The sequence below is a fragment of the Gorilla gorilla genome, chromosome 19, assembly GCF_029281585.2.
Source record: "Gorilla gorilla gorilla isolate KB3781 chromosome 19, NHGRI_mGorGor1-v2.1_pri, whole genome shotgun sequence".
In the NCBI taxonomy this organism is placed as follows: domain Eukaryota; kingdom Metazoa; phylum Chordata; class Mammalia; order Primates; family Hominidae; genus Gorilla; species Gorilla gorilla.
In genome coordinates, this window is record NC_073243.2 from 47,323,232 (window position 1) to 47,344,246 (window position 21,015).

Below are 21,015 nucleotides of genomic sequence, written 5' to 3' on the forward strand. Positions count from 1 at the left end.
TTTTTTTCTTGAGATGGAGTCTTGCTCTGTTGCCCAGGCTGGAGTGCAGTGACACAAACTCAGCTCACTGCAACCTCAACCTCCCACGCTCAAGCGATCCTCCCACCTCTGCCTCCCAAGTAACTGGGACTACAGGCACAAGGCCACCACACGTGGCTAATTTTTTTATTGTTTGTAGAGACAGGGTTCCACGATATTGCCTAAGCTGGTCTCAAACTCGTGGACTTAAACAATCCTCCCACCTCAGCCTCCCAAAGTGCTGGGATTATAGGTGGGAGCCATCTCACCGGCCTGTTCTCCTATCTTTAAACAATGTATCTATTTTCTTCCCAGATGGTCCAGCTCAGGAAAGAATCTTTGGCAATTCCTTCTTCAAGTTATAATTTATACCAAATTTTTACCTCTAGAACACAGTACTAGACAAAAATAAACCCATGAACTATGACTGTTTAAAACAGGACAGATTTTAACACAATTTAACCATACATCTTTAGTTGTGTTCTCACCACTTCCCTCCAGCATTTGGCCCAATCAATGGCTTCAGAACCCATTACCAAAATCTTCTCCCTTCCTGGGCATAAAATCAATGATTCCAAAAGTTATAATTTGACATGTGCGTTTCTTCTTCTTCAGTGTTATTCCAATATCTTGGCTACATTTAAACTCTACTGAGCATAACATGAGACCTTCTGAGACTAATGCAGAGAGCTTTAAGGCCAACCCTGCCAGGCAGCTGCTGTCTCTCACAGTCTTCTTCTTCAGCCTTCTCTGTCAGGGAAGTGTCTTCTAAAATCCTTTTTAACCCCAGTTCTCAGGTACAAGCACCGCACTTCCAGACTTCTTAAAGTCTCACTTGTGAGTATGATGGCAAAAACTCATCTTTGAATTAATCCCCCAATTGGGAGCCCACAATTTGAAAAATGAACCATTCCATCAGATCACTTCATCATGCTCAGCCATGTTATTAATTAGTACAATAAGCACCTTAGCACATATGTACTCTTGGCAGGCATACTTGAGAACAAATAATTCTGCAATAAGTGGTCTAAAATTAACGGCTACAAAAGTGACTGATTGCACACTAAGGACCTATTCACAGAGTAAAGTCCTGTGCAGAATCTGGAAAGCCTTTAGTTCTCTTAAAATAAGGATCAAATGGTCTATTAGACTAGAGCTTTGGTAGGCACAATTTTTAAATGGGCTGATTAGAGCTGGAGACTCTCTGTGCTTTTCAGGCTTTGCCAAATATATATACATAAACATGGCCTTTATGGAGTCCCTTTACACAGTTATAATTTTACAGTTCATTTAGGAATCTCAACTCAGTCAGGATTAGCTCTGTTGAAGCTTATTTTTCTTTCTGTGAGACGATTACTTGACTCAACCCACAGTCCTACTAAGACTTGGTAATAATTCAGTGTACTTTGTACTGAGCCATCTCCTCAGAAGTTGCATCAACTTTCTCTTCAAAAGACCTTGCAAATTCTGAGATATTGATAAGAAGGAAAAAGGCATGATTCTGATAGAGACCATTCCTCCCAACATCTCACTTTCCTTTCTATTGACTTACCTCTCTACTAACAATGAATATAAATTAGGAATTCCCATACAGAAGGGATTCTCTGTCAGGTTTCATCCAAGTGCCTTGATGAACTCACATACTACCACTTACTCCTCTCCACCTAAAAGGCCAATTATAGTAAATTAGATGCAGCAGAGAATAAGGAGAAGAAAGTACACTGCCCACAATGTCCTATACTATTTCACCCCATGTCTCCATTCAGCCTTGACTTTTACCTGTCAGGATCACCTAATTCAGTGTATCTGGGATATAGTCAAAAATCACATCAGGCCAGGCGCGGTGGCTGACAACTGTAATCCCAGCACTTTGCGAGGCCGAGGCACGTGGATCATGAGGTCAAGAGATCAAGACCATCCTGACCAATATGGTGAAACCCCGTCTCTACTAAAAATACAAAAATTAGCTGGGTGTGGTGGGACGCACCTGTAGTCCCAGCTACTTGTGAGGCTGAGGCAGGGGAATCACTTGAACCCAGGAGGCAGAGGTTGCAGTAAGCTGAGATCACACCACTGCACTCCAGCCTGGCAAGAGAGAGAGACTCTATCTCAAAAAAAAAAAAAAAAAAAATCACATTAGAATCACCCAGAGATCTGGCTAAAGATGCAAGTCCCTGTGTCCTACTGAAGACCTACTGAACCAGAAGCACAGGGCGTGGTGGCCAGGAATCAACATCTTGAACAAGCTCCTTCTATCGCTCTTGTCACAACGACCTTTTAAAACCAGGGAAGCAGTGAAAACACAAAATGAGTAACTCAGGTCTCCCGCCTGACAATCCAGAGCCCAAAATAATTGGGTTTCCTTGGGTGCAGTGGCTCATGCCTGTAATCCCATCACTTTGGGAGGCCAAGGCAGGCATATTGCTTGAGGTCAGGAGTTGGAGAGCAGCCTAGTGAAACCCTGTCTGTACTAAAATAAAGGCAAAACAAAACAAACAAAAAACAAACAATTGGGTTTCCCAGGTATCACAGACACTATCAAATCCTTTATTCTCTCTCTACCACAGAGGGAGAACTGAGGGCAGGGCATGAGGGGTGCCCAAGACCTGGTGGAGAAGGCATGCAAGCATAACTCCCTCTAAGTGTACCACACAGCCCCAATCAGCATAGCACCCCCCACCCACACCCCTGGTTTTAAAGCCTGGCTCTGCCTGCTTTGGTCCTATCTGACTTCCCTTCTGCCTGAATCAAGAAGACATTTTTATTAGTCTAGATATGTTTCTTTGACTAATTCAAGAGAGCTTGTCCACAATGCTCTTTTCTCAAATAAGAAGTATCATACTGAATTCTCCTTTTCTCTCCTTCCCTCTAGCCTCACTCTTTATTGACTCCCTCTCACAGCTGTAAGCAGCTTTAGAGAAAAAGTCTAACTGAAGTTACCTCAGAAAGTGCTCTTAATAACTAACTGGATTTTTGCTCAACAGCAGAGTTTGTCCTTAACACAGCCATCCTTTCAATTAAAGCACTAGGAATTGGTTACTTTAAAAGACAGGGGTCAAGTACTACAAATTTCTTTTTAGATCATCCTGTTATTATTTAGGAAAATTAATTTATTTTGTAGCACCGTGGCAAGTAAATAACACAATCACATTGGATATGATCATCAGGGCTAGTATCTGCCTTCAAAACATAATTAAAGGACAATAGCATATCTTCAGACAGTAAATCAGAATCCATCTCCACTGTGGAGATGCACTTTCTTCAACAAGGACAGTGTCAAGGCCTGTGCACTTCATTTTGTTTACTTAAAAGATAAAATAAATTGAATTTGGAACATTTTGTTTTATTCCAGGTGGTTGAACAGTCACAAGATTACTCCTTCAAAAGTTGCTCCTAGAAGTATCTGTGATGCTTTGATAAATGAACAGCACCTTTCCAATGTGTTAAAATGTTTGAAATATATTGAACAAATGCTGAATCTCATTCTGAACTAGCACCCACACTTATCTCCCATGACTTTTTTTTAAATGTGGCAGAATGAATTGACATATGATGGGCAAACTCTTATGCAAATTTTGATATTTTCTCAACAGTACGAATTGAAATGTGGCTTACTGTTGTGGTAATCAATTTACAGGTGACGGTGTTAGTGATTCTAGTAATCACAGATTATGATATATATTTAAACTAATAATTTAACCAGACTTGACCAGTACACAATATATCCATGTAACACAGCTGCACTTGTGCCCCCGAATCTATAAAAAGATAATTATTTTTAAAATAAGTAATTTGTAATTTTATCTATTATAGAAGATATAGAGAAAACTTATAAAATTAAAAAACAAGAAAGATAAAAGAAGAAAATAAAAATAATATTTTTTTTTTTTTTGAGACCGAGTCTCGCTCTGTCACCCAGGCTGGACTGCAGTGGCGCGATCTCGGCTCACTGCAAGCTCCGCCTCCCGGGTTCACGCCATTCTCCTGCCTCAGCCTCCCGAGTAGCTGGGACTACAGGCGCCCGCCACTACGCCCGGCTAACTTTTTGTATTTTTAGTAGAGACGGGGTTTCACCTTGGTCTCGATCTCCTGACCTCGTGATCCGCCCGCCTCGGCCTCCCAAAGTGCTGGGATTACAGGCGTGAGCCACCGCGCCCGGCCAAATAATATTTTTATTATCCAGCATTATCTAACCACTCAATAGTAACCACAATTAATATTTTGGTGACTATTGTTGCAACCGTTTTTGTAACATGGTTTAATAAATATCTACCAATATATTTGTAGACTACTTTCTAACTATCTGTTAAACTACTTATGAAGATAAATGGGTTCTCCCTTTCCTCCTAACTAGTTTTCACTGGTATATAACAGAGCTGTTGATATTTCACATACTTATTTTGTCTTTGAACATCTTGCTGAACTCTCTTATTAGTTGTAATTTTATTTCAGTTACTTTACTTGAGTTTTCCAAATATGCAGTTACATCATTTTTAAAAATATTTTTCTTCCCCGTTTATGTTTATATTTCTTATTATTGAAATATCCAGAATCTTGTCAAGTAAGAATAGTGGATATCCTTTGAGATCCTTGGGATATTCTTATATTTTACAAATTTCAAAGAAATTATTCTAGAGGTTTCTGTTAAGTATGACATTGGCTACTGGGTTCAGAGAGATCATCTTACTCACAAGAGTTAGTGAGATATTCTTCTACATCTACTAATATATATTTTAAAATCAACATTGACATCCATCTAGTCTTTAGAACATCTACTAAGATGGTCAAATCTACTTTTCCTTAGACTTTTTCACATATTGTAAATATATTCTCTAATACTAAAACATTCTTGGATTCCTGAAATTATCCTTTGTTATCATATTATAGTTTATTATATTATCATTTAATCCTTTCAATATAATGCTGAGTATCCACTTGTGAACATGTATTTGGTGTTATTATTCTGTTTAAAAAATTGTGAGGCTTTTCTGAAAGTAATGTTTTATATCTTAATTATTTTTCTTATTGTAAAAGTGCTACTTTAGTATGGGAAAGATTGAAATAAGGCACATAAAAAGAAAAAAAGACTGGAATTCTCCCATGATCCTCCAACTCCTCCTGTGGAAATCATTACTATTAATTCTTCAGCTTATTTTGAATTTAACTAGTCCCCCATTGTAACATAAAAATATTACAATATTCATTCCAATATTGTTTGTAATAGCAAAAAGCCTGCACGTTTTTTGCTATTATAAACAATATTGCAATGAATAATGTTCTATATTTACATATCTTTGCATACATGTAGGGATATTTCTTTTAAAGGAATTCCTGGATGTAGATGTGTTATATTTTAATAAATATTGCTAAATTGTCACTTTAAAGTATTGCACCAACATAAGCTGCCACTAAGTAATAATGCGTAAAAGAGTAATTGCCTCTCCACATTTTGGCACACTGGTATTATCAATATTTTAATCATTGACAATGTGATAGTTACAAAAGCTATTGCATTGTTTTAATTTGTATTGCTTTAATCAATGGGACTAAAGATCCTTTCATATATTTATCAGTTATCTGTGTTCCTAATTGTGTGAATTGTTATTTCATGGAATTTGCCTGTCTTTATATTAAATGGGTATCTTTTTAAAATTAATTATTGTTAATATTGTGTAAGGCACATTGACCTTCAGCTGGTGGTAGATAATTGTATTATTAGCAATTTCCTGTTTGCAATTTTTTTTTAATTTTATACTGATCTTTTGCTGTGCACTTTTTTGTTTGTTTGTTTTTTGAGACAGAGTCTCACTCTGTCACCCAGGCTGGAGTTCAGTGTTACAATCTCGGCTCACTGCAACCTCTGCCTCCCGGGTTCCAGTGATTCTCCTGCCTCAGCCTCCCAAGTAGCACAGGCATGTGCCACCACGCCCAGCTAATTTTTGTATTTTTTAGTAGCAATGGGGTTTCACCATATTGACCAGGCTGGTCTCGAACTCCTGACCTTGTGATCTGCCCGCCTTGGCCACCCTGCTGTATACATTTTTTAATGTTATCTAGGGTAGCTGTATTAGGATTTTCGAGAAACAGATTTATGAAGAAATTAATTATAAGTACCGGCTTGCTCACTTACGACGGCTAGTTCCACTATCCACTGTCTGCAAGCTGGAGACCCAGAAAATCCAGTGGTGTAGTTTGGAGGCCTGAGAGCCAATTGTGTAGGTTCCAGTCTAGGTCTGAAGGCTAAAGAACTAGATGCTCCAAGGTCAGGAGGAGATCGATGTCCCAACTCAAGCAGTCAGCCAGAGTGAATGCAGCCCTCCTCTCTGCCTTTTCGTTCTATTCAGACCCTCAACAGATTGGATGAGGCCCATCCGTATTGGGTACAGCAGTCTGCTTTGCTCAATCCGCCAATTCAAATGCTAATCTCTTTCAGAAAGGGGTTCTGAAAGGGTTCACAGACTCACCCAGTCAAAATGTTTAAACACTTAGCTGGGCATCCATGGTCCAGAAAAGATAACACATAAAATTGACCGTTGCAGCCGTGCTGTGCAACACAGTGCCTAGGGAAATTTGGGTCTGAAATCCAACTGTGTTCAGAATCCCTGCTTTACCTCTTGCTGTGTGAACTTGGCCAGTTACTTAACCTCCATCTGCCTCTGTATTCAAGTCTGTAAAAGATGTATCGTTTTTTTAAAAAGAGCTCAAAACAGTGCCTAGCACTTAGAAAATATTGCTTTTATAGTTTTTATTTAGTCTATTAGTTTTTTGGGTTTTTTGCTTGTATATATACACTAAGTCTGTGATCTACTTAGAATTTACATCAGTGAACTCAGATTCATTATTTTCCAAATAACTAGAAAATTTTCCCAGCACCGATTTTTTTCCAAATAATCCATCTTTATTTCATTAATTTAAAATGATATCGTGATATAAATTTCCAAACACTTTAAAATTTATTTTCACAGTACCTCAAAATTATATTGTCATAACCCATTTTAATATTTGACAAGGTAAACCCTGTTTATATTCCCTGTTTTAGAATTTCCTATCCATTGTTGCATGTACATTCTTTTAAAAATCATTAGAATTATTTTTGTCAAGTTGCAACAAAAGCATATAGATAATTTGAAATTGGACTGTTTATAAGTTTAGAGAGAATTTACATTTTTACAATATTGATTGACCTAAAGCCAAGTTTTTGCAGTTTTTCAAAAGCATTGTTTAATCGGGATTTTCTAGTCATGCCAATTAAAAGTAAAATAGCCCATTTGAGTCTATTTAAGATAAAGATTTTAGGCCAGGCATGGTGGCTCATGCCTGTAATCCAGCACTTTGGGAGGCCAAGGCAGGCAGATCACGATGTCAAGAGATCAAGACCATCCTGGCCAACATGGTGAAACCCCATCTCTACTAAAAATACAAAAACTAGTTGGGTGTTGTATCATGTGCCTGTAGTCCCAGCTACTTGGGAGGCTGCTACTTGGGAGGCTCCGCCTCAAAAAAAAAAAAAAAAAAAAAGATAAAGATTTCAGATAGCATGCAAAATACCTTTACTGCCATAAAAATTCATCTATTCATCCCTCCCTCCACTGGCAGCCATTGATCTTTTTACTGTCTCTGTAGTTTTGCCCTTTCCAAAATGTCATATAGCTGAAATTATACAGTATGTAGTCTTTTTGGCTGGGCTTCTTTCACTTATTAATATGCACTTACGTTTCCTTCATGTCTTTTTTCATGGCTTGATAGCTCATTTCTTGTTAGTAATAAATAATGTTCCATAGTCTGCATATACTGCAATTTAGTTATCCATCCACCTACTGAACAACATCTTGGTTGCTTCAGGTTTTGGTAATCATGGATAAAATTGCTATTAATATAAACATCTTTGAGAAGGTTTTTGTATAGATCTAAGTTTTCAACTCATTTGGGTAAATATCGAGGAGCATGATTGTTAAGCTGCATGGTAAAAATATGTTTCATTTTGTAAGAAATTGCTGAACTGTTTTCCAAAATGAATGTACCATTTTGCATTCATACCAGCAATGAATGAGAGTTCCTGTTGCTCCACATCCTTGCTAGCATTTGATCTTGTCAGTGTTTTGGATTTTGGCCATTCCAATAAGTTGGTAGTGGTATCTCACTGTTTTAATTTGCAGTTCCCTAATGACATACGGTGTTGAACATCTTTTCATAAATTTATATGCCATCTATACATCTTCTTTGGTGAGGTGTCTTTTCAGGTCTTTTGCTCATTTTTTAATCATGTTTTTTATTTTGTTTTTGTTGAGTTTTAAGAGTTCTTTGTGTCTTTTGGATAAATATTCTTTAACAAATACATCTTTGCAGACATCTTCCCCCATTCTGTGGCTTGTCTTTTTCTCTTGATAATGTCTTTTACAGAGAAGAAGTTTTTTATTTTAATGAAATCCAGCTTATCAACTGTTTCTTTTGTGGACTGTGCCTTTGGTGTCATATATAAAAAGTCTTTAGCATAACCAAGTTCATCTAGCTTTTCTCCTATGTTATCTTCTAAGAGTTTTATACACATGGGACTGTGGTTCATTTTCAGTTAATTTTTGTGAAGGGTGTAAGATCTAAGTCCAGATTCATTTTTTTGCGTGTGAATGTCCAATTGCTCCAGCACCATTTGTTGAAAAGACTACATTTTCTTTTTTGTATTGCTCTTGCTATTTTGTCAAAGATCAATTGACTCTATTTACGTAGGCCTACTTCTTGTCTCTCCATTTTGTTCCATTGACCTATTTGTCTATTATTTTGTTATCTATTTTAATTTTATTGGATTTTGGTCAGAGATTATGTCTATGAGATAACTTTAATTTTATTTGCAGAATCTTGTTTTGTAAACTAACAATTTTTGTATATGCTTTATGCATGTTTTTTAAAGTATTCTCTTTAATTGTTGGGTTCAGAATTTGACTAATAAATCTTATTTATTGTTCAAGATTTTTTTTAATTCTTATTGATTTTCTTCTCCAGGTGATTTTTCAATGAGAGGTTTACTTAAAACTCCCATTATTATTGTAGAATTATCATCTTCTTTTGATTTTTAATGTATAAAATTTGAAAATATGTTAAGAGTTTGAAAGTTCAAGATTATTTAATCTTCATGGTGAATTTTTTAATCATTATATAGTAACCCTCTTTACTCCTATTAAAGCTTTTATACCCTAGTGGATTTTGGCTGATGTTAATTTGGCTATTTCAGCTGTTTTTGAGGTAGCATTTGCCTTTTACATCTTTTCAAACTTGTTATAACTCTTTTTATATAAGTATAAACTGAACATGGCAGGATTATGATTTTTATCCAATTTACTAATATATTTTTATTTACTTTTACCATTTTACTTCATGTCTTCTATTTAATGTTCTTTTGTTGGAGGGGGAGATGCTTTTTTTCTTCTTTCTTGTCTTCTGTTTGTTTTTTTGTATTTTCCTTCTCCCTTCTTTTCCTCTTCACTGGTTGGAGGTTATTTTATTTCCTTGCATAAAATGATTATTCTTACATTTTTAACATAAATATTTGAATTGACAAAATCAGTATTTCTAACCTCCTCTTGAGCAATACAAGGACCTTCCATGCATTCTAGTGTCTAATATTTTCATTTGACTTTGTTTTTATAACCCTCCAAGTTAGTCATCATTATTACTTTTTAGTCAGTATTTATTCAGATTGCCTACATATTTAGCAATTCCTTTGCTTATCCTTTCTTTCTTTCTTTTTTAAACAATTGAGCACTTTCTAGATTGAATTTCATTCTTCTTTATGTCTGTCCTTTAGTATTTCTTTCAGCAATGATGTGCTGGTGAGAAACTCTCAGTGACTTTGTCTGAAAATATTTTTATTTTTTTCCTCACTCTAATAATAATTTAACCTGGTATACAATTCTAATTTTACAATTGTTTTGCTCTGCAGTTAAGGATATTATTTCTTTGTCTTCTTATCTCTAATATTATTGTTGTAATTTAATTACTCTTATACAAATAAAATTTTTTTCTCTGGTTACATCTAAAATTTTTCTCTGTGTCCCTGATATTCTGCAGGTTTGTACAATTTTTCTCAGTATTGTCTTTATTTTTCCTCCTTCAGACTTGAATCAGGGATGTGAAAATTTTTCAGATATCATCTCCTTTTTGTAAGCTTTTTAAAAGCTCATAAGTCCTAGGAGCTTTGCTTATAGCTCGTCATGAATAAAACAGCCCTGTTTAATTAGTGCCTGTGAGAGGGTAAATCAAACATTTTTTACAGATGGCAATATGAGAAAAGTACCACAAAAGAATTCCAAAGTACTGGCTCACAAAGGACTGAGAAAGTTCAGAGGAGGGACATTGTCATCAGTAGAGATGGCAGTTGAAAGAAGGTTTAAAGAATCAGTAGGTTTCGACTAAAGAGGGGGAGAAAATGATGGAAATTACTAAGAAGGAATACACAGGGAATAGTCAGACACTGGCCATTTGGATGTCATTTAAAATAATTAGAATAGGGAGAGATAAGGCTATAAAAATAGTGTGAGGTATGAGAGCGATGTCCTTGAAGCCAAGGCTAAATATGAGGAGTTGTTGAAAGTTCTAGAATAGTGGGGTGGTTTAATTGACTATTTACTTTGGCAAAAACAATCTGATTCCAGATCTATGATAAGTTGAAGGAAAAAAAGGTGATGGAAAATAGGGAGGCCACTAAAAAGGTTATCCAAATTGTATGACCAAGAAATAATGAGAAGCTGAGTCATAGAAGGGTAGCCTTGGATTGCAAAGAGCACAACAATCAAAGGTGGTTTTACAGAAATAAATTTCTATAGGATTTTTTTATTTCTACAGTTCTTACAGGTTGTCTGGCTATGCCCATGTGCCTGGACTCTGCACTTCTGATTTTGTATGATGTCTAGTTGCTGTATTTTCCTGGGTTTTGTTAGTCCAAGTGGTTTCTCACACACAGTAGGCGCTGACCTCTACTCTGAAATGAAAACAGGACTCTGGTTTGCCTGCTTAGCTCTGATTCATGGCCTTGCCCTGGTCCCTGAGAACTTTCAGCCCTTGAATTTGGATTCTTAGAGTCACCTACACTCCCAATAAGACAATGAATCATAAACAAATTGGCAGGTGAAAAATATTCCAAAGGGAAATGAGAGCGAAATAGGTGGAAATGATGAGAATAGAAAAAATATTTTGGAGGTACACTGACTAAATGTTTGTGGACCCCCACATGGGCATTTGGCAGGTTACTAGTTCATGAGGGTGGAGCCCTCACAAATTGGATTAATGCCCTTATTAAAGGAACCTCAGAGCACTCTCTTGCCTTCTGAGGCTACAATGAGGAGGACAACAGCAACCTGGAAAAGAACCCTCACCAGAACCCAGAATGGACCATATAGGCATCCTGACCCCCTGATCTCAGACTTCCAACCCATAGAAATGTGAGAAATAAAATGTTGTTTATATGCCACCCAATCTACAATAATTTGTTATAACAGCCCAAACTAGCTAAGGCAGAAGATTTATACATGTTATATTTATTTAAGTACAGGATCTATAAACTTCCACACGCATAAATTTGACCTTTTCCAAAAGATGCTTCTGTCTGATTAATGCAACTTGCTGTGCCTATTTTATTCAGGATTCTTTTAGGCAGGATTCACATGCTAGAAAATGCCAATAAGCTTCAGAGATTGGTATGTTTTCCATGATCACAATCAGTTCTTTTTCAGAATCATTAACACTTGACAACAGAGTGCAAATCAGGATGTCCCACTTGCCGTCTCTGTAGGTGAGCGGAGTGTGATGCCAGAGTAATTTTTTTTTTTTTTTTTGAGACAGAGTCTTACTCTGTCACCCAGGCTGGAGTGCAATAGCGATCATGGCTCACCTCCTGGGTTCAAGCAATTCTGCCTCAGCCTCCTGAGTAGCTGGGATTACAGGCACATGCCATCATGCCCGGCTAATTTTTGTATTTTTAGTAGAGATGAGGTTTCACCATGTTGGTCAGGCTGGTCTCAAACTCCTGACCTCATGATCTGCCCGCCTCGGCCTCCCAAAGTGCTGGGATTACAGGTGTGAGCCACTGCACCTGGCCTGCCAGAGTAATTTTTAAACCAATTAGGATTTTCCCGCTTGGGGTTACACGAATGGAGATATAAAAGACCTCTTTTTATACAAGCCATGTGGTAAATTTTCTGAAAATATGTTCAGCATAATTGTGACAAATTATTTAAAAGAAATCCCAGCCTGTCAATGAAAACTGCTCATAGAATTTATTTTTTGAAATTTAACATTACTTCTATAACATTACTTTTTGCCTAAACCACAATGATAAATGAAAGGGACAGATGTGAACCTCAATGCAGTCAAGTATATTATACCTCATAGCTAACAGAATAAAAGTTTATAATTTTCATACATTAAATTTTTTATTATGTTAGTTTTTACTTATGAAAAAACCATGCTTTCCACTCTAGGGCATATTTAATCTGATTATTCTCACTTTTAGCAAAAAAACATATTCTATGAAGCTATAGGTATAACTATTTTCTTCTTAGATACTAGAATAATGCTCCAAAATCAGAATTCTCCCACACACCAGAATAACAGTAATTCTAAAAGTAAAGGTATCCAGGCTCCACATATGAATAAAGATATGAGTACTTGATTGAAGATTCAAAATAGAGGCATGAAAAAAATGGAATGTTAAATACAGGACCTCTGAATCATTAATAAGTTAGCAAAATTCTAACTTCTTTTTCAGTTTATTTTGTAGATGACAAACAAAATGCAGCTAATTAAGGCACATGATCTTTCTAATTAGGTATATTATCAAGGCAAAATTTTAACTCCTAGTATAATATTCTAAAACTACGTCAGACAATCATTTTCTTTGCCAAAATTCAGTCATGTAAGTACTGTATACTACGTTTTAATATATAGATTTCCTATTATTTTAAAATATGTTTTATTGGAAGGTTCCAGAAAAAACCACAACTACCAATAGTAAAAATATATATAAAATGTTAATCATTTTTATAATCAGGGTAAATTAGGCTAATGAGTTCTTATACCAGGGGCCTAAAATAAAGACAGTATTATTTTGATCCTAAAGTAATATTTTATAATCTATGATACATAATCCCATTAGATAATTGCTTAGCTCTTCACTGACTTTTGAGAAATATTCTTTTAATTTTATTATTATTATACTTTAAGTTTTAGGGTACATGTGCACAATGTGCAGGTTAGTTACATATGTATACATGTGCCATGTTGGTGTGCTGCACCCATTAACTCATCATTTAGCATTAGGTATATCTCCTAATGCTATCCCTCCACCCTCCCCCCACCCCACAACAGTCCCCAGAGTGTGATGTTCCCCTTCCTGTGTCCATGTGTTCTCATTGTTCAGTTCCCACCTATGAGTGAGAACATGCGGTGTTTGGTTTTTTGGTCCTTGCGATAGTTTACTGAGAATGATGATTTCCAATTTCATCCATGTCCCTACAAAAGACATGAACTCATCATTTTTTATGGCTGCATAGTATTCCATGGTGTATATGTGCCACATTTTCTTAATCCAATCTATTATTGTTGGACATTTGAGTTGGTTCCAAGTCTTTGCTATTGTGAATAGTGCCACAATAAACATACGTGTGCATGTGTCTTTATAGCAGCATGATTTATAATCCTTTGGGTATATACCCAGTAATGGGATGGCTGGGTCAAATGGTATTTCTAGTTCTAGATCCCTGAGGAATCGCCACACTGACTTCCACAATGGTTGAACTAGTTTCCAGTCCCACCAACGGTGTAAAAGTGTTCCTATTTCTCCACATCCTCTCCAGCACCTGTTGCTTCCTGACTTTTTAATGATCACCATTCTAACTGGTGTGTAATGGTATCTCACTGTGGTTTTGATTTGCATTTCTCTGATGGCCAGTGATGATGAGCATTTTTTCATGTGTTTTTTGGCTGCATAAATGTCTTCTTTTGAGAAGTGTCTGTTCATGTCCTTCACCCACTTTTTGATGGGGTTGTTTGCTTTTTCTTGTAAATTTGAGTTCATTGTAGATTCTGGATATTAGCCCTTTGTCAGATGAATAGGTTGCAAAAATTTTCTCCCATTTTGTAGGTTGCCTGTTCACTCTGATGGTAGTTTCTTCTGCTGTGCAGAAGCTCTTTAGTTTAATTAGATCCCATTTGTCAATTTTGGCTTTTGTTGCCATTGCTTTTGGTGTTTTAGACATGAAGTCCTTGCCCATGCCTACGTCCTGAATGGTAATGCCTAGGTTTTCTTCTAGGGTTTTTATGGTTTTAGGTCTAATGTTTAAGTCTTTAATCCATCTTGAATTAATTTTGTATAAGGTGTAAGGAAGGGATCCAGTTTCAGCTTTCTACATATGGCTAGCCAGTTGTCCCAGCACCAATTATTAAATAGGGAATCCTTTCCCCATTGCTTGTTTTTCTCAGGTTTGTCAAAGATCAGATAGTTGTAGATATGCGGCGTTATTTCTGAGGACTCTGTTCTGTTCCATTGATCTATATCTCTGTTTTGGTACCAGTACCATGCTGTTTTGGTTACTGTAGCCTTGTAGTATAGTTTGAAGTCAGGTAACATGATGCCTCCAGCTTTGTTCTTTTGGCTTAGGATTGACTTGGTGATGCGGGCTCTTTTTCGGTTCCATATGAACTTTAAAGTAGTTTTTTCCAATTCTGTGAAGAAAGTCATTGGTAGCTTGATGGGGATGGCATTGAATCTATCAATTACCTTGGGCAGTATGGCCATTTTCATGATATTGATTCTTCCTACCCATGAGCAGGGAATGTTCTTCCATTTGTTTGTATCCTATTTTATTTCATTGAGCAGTGGTTTGTAGTTCTCCTTGAAGAGGTCCTTCACATCCCTTGTAAGTTGGATTCCTAGGTATTTTATTCTCTTTGAAGCAATTGTGAATGGGAGTTCACTCATGATTTGGCTCTCTGTTTGTCTGTTGTTGGTGTATAAGAATGCTTGTGATTTTTGTACATTGATTTTGTATCCTCAGACTTTGCTGAAGTTGCTTATCAGCTTAAGGAGATTTTGGGCTGAGACAATGGGGTTTTCTAGATATACAATCATGTCGTCTGCAAACAGGGACAATTTGACTTCCTCTTTTCCTAATCGAATACCCTTTATTTCCTTCTCCTGCCTAATTGCCCTGGCCAGAACTTCCAACATTATGTTGAATAGGAGTGGTGAGAGAGGGCATCCCTGTCTTGTGCCAGTTTTCAAAGGGAATGCTTCCAGTTTTTGCCCATTCAGTATGATATTGGCTGTGGGTTTGTCATAGATAGCTCTTATTATTTTGAGATATGTCCCATCAATACCAAATTTATTAATAGTTTTTAGCATGAAGGGCTGTTGAATTTTGTCAGAGGCCTTTTCTGCATCTATTGAGATAATCATGTGGTTTTTGTCTTTGGTTCTGTTTATATGCTGGATTATGTTTATTGATTTGCATATATTGAACCAGCCTTACATCCCAGGGATGAAGCCCACTTGATCATGGTGGATAAGATTTTTGATGTGCTGCTGGATTCGGTTTGCCAGTATTTTATTGAGGATTTTTGCATCAGTGTTCATCAACGATATTGGTCTAAAATTCTCTTTTTTGGTTGTGTCTCTGCCTGGCTTTGGTATCAGGATGATGCTGGCCTCATCAAATGAGTTAGGGAGGATTCCCTCTTTTACTATTGATTGGAATAGTTTCAGAAGGAATGGTACCAGTTCCTCCTTGTACCTCTGGTAGAATTCGGCTGTGAATCCATCTGGTCCTGGACTCTTTTTGGTTGGTAAGCTATTGATTATTGCCACAATTTCAGAGCCTGTTATTGGTCTATTCAGAGATTCAACTTCTTCCTGGTTTAGTCTTGGGAGGGTGTATGTGTCGAGGAATTTATCCATTTCTTCTAGATTTTCTAGTTTATTTGCGTAGAGGTGTTTGTAGTATTCTCTGATGGTAATTTGTATTTCTGTGGGATTGGTGGTGATATCCACTTTATCATTTTTTATTGCATCTATTTGATTCTTCTCTTTTTTTTTCTTTATTAGCCTTGCTAGTGGTCTATCAGTTTTCTTGATCCCTTCAAAAGACCAGCTCCTGGATTCATTGATTTTTTTAAAGAGTTTTTTATGTCTCTATTTCCTTCAATTCTGCTCTGACTTTAGTTATTTCTTGCCATCTGCTAGCTTTTCTAGTTCTTTTAATTGTAATGTTAGGGTGTCAATTTTGGATCTTTCCTGCTTTCTCTTGTGGGCATTTAGTGCTGTAAATTTCTCTCTACACACTGCTTTGAATGTGTCCCAGAGATTCTGGTATGTTGTGTCTTTGTTCTCGTTGGTTTCAAAGAACATCTTTATTTCTGCCTTCATTTCGTTATGTACCCAGTAGTCATTCAGGAGCAGGTTGTTCAGTTTCCATGTAGTTGAGTGGTTTTGAGTGAGATTCTTAATCCTGAGTTCTAGTTTGATTGCACTGTGGTCTGAGAGACAGCTTGTTATAATTTCTGTTCTTTTACATTTGCTGAGGAGAGCTTTACTTCCAACTATGTGGTCAATTTTGGAATAGGTGTGGTGTGGTGCTGAAAAAAATGTATATTCTGTTGATTTGGGGTGGAGAGTTCTATAGATGTCTATTAGGTCCGCTTGGTGCAGAGCTGAGTTCAATTTCTGGGTATCCTTGTTAACTTTCTGTCTCGTTGATGTGTCTAATGTTGACAGTGGGGTGTTAAAGTCTCCCATTATTATTGTGTGGGAGTCTAAGTCTCTTTATAGGTCACTCAGGACTTGCTTTATGAATCTGGATGCTCCTGTATTGGGTGCATATATATTTAAGATAGTTAGCGCTTCTTGTTGAATTGTTTGTTAGTTTTCCTTATAACAGACAGGACCCTCAGCTGAAGGTCTGTTGGAGTTTGCTAGAGGTCCACTCCAGACTCTGTTTGCCTGGGTATCAGCAACGGTGGCTGCAGAACAGTGGATTTTCGTGAACCACAAATGCTGCCGTCTGATCGTTCCTCTGGAAGTTTTGTCTCAGAGGAGTCCTGGGCTGTGTGAGGTGTCAGTCTGCCCCTACTGGGGGTGCCTCCCAGTTAGGCTGCTCAGGGGCCGGGGTCAGGGACCCACTTGAGGAGGCAGTCTGCCCATTCTCAGATCTCCATCTGCGTGCTGGGAGAACCACTGATCTCTTCAAAGCTGTCAGACAGGGACATTTAAGTCTGCAGAGGTTACTGCTGTCTTTTTGTTTGTCTGTGCCCTGCCCCCAGAGGTGGAGCCTACAGAGGCAGGCAGACCTCCTTGAGCTGTGGTGGGCTCCACCCAGTTCGAGCTTCCCGGCTGCTCTGTTTACCTAAGCAAGCCTGGGCAATGGCGGGCTCCCCTCCCCCAGCCTCACTGCCACCTTACAGTTTGATCTCAGACTGCTGTGCTAGCAATCAGCGAGACTCCGTGGGCATAGGACTCTCTGAGCCATGTGCAGGATATAATCTCCTGGTGTGCCATTTTTTAAGCCCGTCGGAAAAGCGCAGTATTAGGGTGGGAGTGACCCGATTTTCCCAGTGCCATCTGTCACCCCTTTCTTTGACTAGGAAAGGGAATTCCCTGACCCCTTGTGCTTCCTGAGTGAGGCAATGCTTCACCCTGCTTCAGCTCACACATGGTGCGCTGCACCCACTGTCCTGCGCCCACTCTCTGGCACTCCCTAGTGAGATGAACCCGGTACCTCAGATGGAAATGCAGAAATCACCCATCTTCTGCGTCACTCACGCTGGGAGCTGTAGACCGGAGCTGTTCCTATTCGGCCATCCTTGGCTGCCCTCCACATAATTCTAACTTTAAAAAAAACAGGCAAAGCACAGGAATGAAAGAAACAACAGATAAGTTGGACCTCATGAAAATTAAAAATTTTGTATGTCAAAGGACATCATCGACAGAGAGAAAAGGCAACTCCCAGAATGAAAGAAAATATTTGCAGTTCTATATCTGATAAGGGGTTAATATCCAGAATACAAAATGAACACAACTCAACAGCAAAAACACAAACAACCCAATTTAAAAATGAGCCAGACTTAAATGAACATTTTTCCAAAGATGATACATGGATGGCCAATAAAAGCATGAAAAGAAGGCCAGAATCACCAATCATTATGATGGCAGCAGAGCAGGCAGGAGACCCACCCTCCCCAGGTGCTGCTGTAGCTGCCCTGGCCCAGCTCAAGACATGGGTGTGTCTGTGCTCTTGGGGGCCCCAGAAGGCCCCCCTGCCTTCTGCAGGCTTGAAAGTGCCTGATCTCACTGCCTGGCTTAGCCCTGCTGTCAGCACCTGCTCCAGTCTTGGAGGTGTGGCCAGAGCTGCATGCTCCATGAAGCCAGCAGGAGCTGGGGACAAGCAGGAGCTCTGCCCCTTCCGAGTTGGTGGGGAGGGCGTTCCCTGGATGCATCTGCAGCCACCCAAGCCTGGCTGCAGACTGGGCATCCCTGTGCTCTTGAGGGCCTGGGAAGGCCCCACTGCCCCCTGCAGGTTCAGAATTGCCTGCTCCCACTGCCTGGCCCATCCCCACTCCCAGTGCCCACTCGGCTCATGGAGCAAGGTTGGGCCCAAGCCCAGGCACTACAGCAGCCCAGCTGGGTGGGCACATGCTTGGGCCAGCACTGACACACCAGCCCTCTGCCACCTCAGCCCCCTTTGGACTTTGGATGCCAAGGGGCATGGGAGGGAAGCTGAGGTGGTGCTGAGGGCAGCTCATTGCTGGCCTGCAGGCTCCCCTTGGCACAAACAGCCTGGGCAGCCATGAACAGTGAGAGGAGATAGATAGGCTCCTGGGTGGAAGGGGACAGGTCCCAGGTGAAGCACCAGCTTCAGACCGAGGAAGGCCTGAAGCCTGGGGCCAGGGAACTCATGGTATTTTTCCTGGGCCCACCATGGCAGCCCATAGACCAATCACCACACACTTTCCCCCTCTGAAGACCATAAAAATCCCAGACTCAGCCAGAGCAGAGCAGATATAGGGATGACCAGCTGCAGAGAGGAGCTACCATTCTCAGGGCCTCCTCTCTGCTGAGAGTTGCAGACAACAGGATGACCAGCTGCAGAAAGGAGCTACCCTCTGCTGAGAGCTGAACACTTGTTGAGATGACCTGCCTGCAGAGAGGAGCCACCCACTCCAGGGCCTCCTTTCTGCTGAGAGCTGAACACTCAAACAGAATGACCTGCCTACAGAGAGGACCTTTGACATTGAACTCAGTGCCATCCTGTCATAGCAGACAGCAAAGCCATACTGGGCTCAACCAGCACCCATGCATGGGGGGACATTTCAACCAGACATAGCCAGAGGAGAATCACCCATCCAAGTGGTCAGAACTTGAGCTTCTCAGCAAGCCTCTCCACTGCAGGCCAAAGTACATTGGGGTCCTAGGTAAATTTGAAAGACAGTCTAGGGCACAAGGGCTACAATTCCTAGGCAACTCCTAGTGCTGGGCTGGGCTCAGTGCCAGAGAACTAGGGTGGCACAAGACATAGGGACACATCAGCTGGAATGGCTAAGGGGCTGCTTGCACCATCTCTCCCTCAACCCCAGACAGCTCAGCTTGCAGCAACAAAAGTGACTCCTTCTGTCCACTTAAGGAGAGAAACATGAAGAGTAAAGATGACTTTGTCTTGCATCTTGGATACCAGTTCAGCCACAGCAGGATAAGTCACCAGGCAGAGTTGTGAGGCCCCCACTCCAGGCCTTAGCTAATGGAAAACATTTTTACACACACCCAGGACCAAAAGGGAACCTGCTATCTTGAAAGGAAGGACCCAATCCTGGCAGAATTCATCAGCTGTTAACTAAAGACCCCTTGAGCCTTGAATAATAAGCATTAATACCCAGGTAAAATGCCACTGGTCTTGGACTCTGACACATACTGACTATAGGTGTGACCCAGCACATTTCCAGCTGTGGTGACTACAGTAATAGACTCTTCTTGTTTGAGAAAAGCAGAGGGAAAAGTGAAGGGGACTTTGTCTTGCACCTTAGGTACCAGCTCAGCCACAAGGGGGTAGAGTAACAAGCAGCATCTTGTGGTCCCCAAGTCCAGGTCTAGGCTCTTGAACAGTATTTATGGACCTGCCCTAGGCCACAGGAGAGCTCACTGCCTTGAAGTTTGAGTCCCAGGACTGGCAACATTTGCCACCAGCTGACTGAAGAGCCCTTGGGATTTAAGTGAACACCAGCAGTAGCCTGGCAGAACCTTCCCAACCGTGGGTCAATAGTGGTGGTGGCCACAGGGAGAGGCTACTCTGCCAGTGGAAAAGGGAGGAAAGAGCGGGAAGGACTTTGTATTGTAGTTTGAGGGCCAGCTTAGCCACAGTAGAATAGAACATCAGACAAGTTTCTAAGGTATTTGATTCCAATGTCTGGCTCCCAGACAACATCTCTGGACGTGCCCAGGGCCTGGGGAAACTCACTACCCTGAAGGGAGGAACATAAACCTAGGGACTTGAGTGAACCTAGGAGATAGGCAGGTAGTGGTTACAGCAGGCTTTGGGTGAGACCCAGTACTGTACTGGCCTCAGGTCTGACCCAGGGCAATCCCAGTGGTGGTGGCCACAGGGGTGGTGGCCACAGGTGCTTGCATCACCTTACCCCAGTTCCATGCAGCTCAGTAAAAACAGAGAGATTCCATTTGTTTTGGAGAAAGTGAGGGGAAAAAACAAGAATCCCTGCTTGGTAATACAGAGAATTCTTCCGGATCTTATCCAAGACAATCAAGGTGGTACCTCTACAAGTCTGCAAAAAACACAGGTATGTTGGGCCTGGAAAGCTTTCTCAAGAAGGTTGGGCACAAACAAGCCCATACTGTGAAGACTAAAATAAATATCCAACTCTTCAATGCCCAGGCACTGAAGAACATCTACAAGCATCAAGATTATCCAGGAAAACATAACCTCACTGAATGAACTAAATAAGCCACAA